Here is a 1,380-nt window from a genome sequence, read left to right as displayed (position 1 = left end):
ATTCCTGGCACGTCACCATACACATACCCAAGACCAAAAAACGTAACTATGAGATACAAACTGTTGGGAGCAATACTGGCAACCTTGTTGCAGCGTAACTTTCATCAGCAGAGTATCTCAACTTCACTATAATGAAGGAAGCTTGTTTAAGCAAAGCAGACCTGTATTTATACGGGACGAATCAGAAATCATACACTCCACAGCTCTGCTATTCACGGTGTGCCAGGAACTGAACTGAGGAGAGGAACAGCGAATTTTTATTCAGTACAGCAGTTTTTGTGTAAGAAATAATGTAATGTTACAGTGCAGATATTGTGATGTACTTTTAGTGTGAGAAAAGAGCTTGCGAAGGAAACTGACTTGCTTTAGAAATGGGCTACTGTTTTATATGTGAGTCATAGAAATAAAATCTCAAGTTGTTGTATCTGCACAAGGCACACTTCTACAAATTTTTATTCTTTTGTGTTTTTCAAAAATGTTAAGTTTTTGAGTGTCTATACATTCTCCCTTCGGCTATTAGTGCCATTTAAATGAAGCGTCTTACAAGCAGTTAAGATATGAGGCAAAATCCTGTGGAGCAACTATTTTCTGGAGCTGTTTCAAACTGAACTACATACGTGATATAAGTAAGTGAGGAAATTATTTTTCAAAACCTGATTCCAAAGTTTTAAAAAATTCATAAAAATAATATCGACATAGATTACATTTGGCTTGCTTGCCGACAAAATTTGATCAAATTGTACTTCATACATCTGGTGTTATTTAACAATGTCTGTCTTATTGTATTTTGCATACGTCCCTACCTCCCCTCTCCCCCCCCCCCCCCCCCCCCCGCCCTAAATATGCACTGCAGTAAAATACACATCAGCCACGATAGTTTACTTCTTATTTCAGGCCTTGTAACTTCTGAGTAGGCTATTCGAAATGCCGTTGACAAGTACCTTACACCCAGAAGTTACGTAAAGAGGAGCTCAGAGAGGATCAATTTAGAGACTGGCTGAAGTTGTGAGTAACGCAACAAAGGATTACTGCAAACTGTGTCGGTGTGAACTCGTAGCGACAATATTTTATCGGAGCCATGCTAAAACAAAGGAGCTTGGCACTGCTATAAAGGCGTTATCATCTCGCGAAAGGGAACTAGAACACTAGCACATTGTTAAGAATGAGTAAACAAGCCATGCTGAAGGAACTCTTGCACTTCTTGTGTGCGCACATATTGCTGGGATAGCATCTAATGGCCTTGGTGAAATCTGCCATTCACAAGTTCTTGTACGAACACGGCACAACATATTCGTATGCACTGTACTGAATATAGTGCTGTTATGAACATCCTGGCAAGTCACTTCAGCGAGGATCTCTGCAAATATACAGGCCTTTCAG

The sequence above is a fragment of the Schistocerca serialis genome, chromosome 5 (genome assembly GCF_023864345.2).
Source record: "Schistocerca serialis cubense isolate TAMUIC-IGC-003099 chromosome 5, iqSchSeri2.2, whole genome shotgun sequence".
In the NCBI taxonomy this organism is placed as follows: domain Eukaryota; kingdom Metazoa; phylum Arthropoda; class Insecta; order Orthoptera; family Acrididae; genus Schistocerca; species Schistocerca serialis.
The sequence above is the reverse complement of the archived record's forward strand: the minus strand, read 5'-3'. Positions refer to the sequence as shown.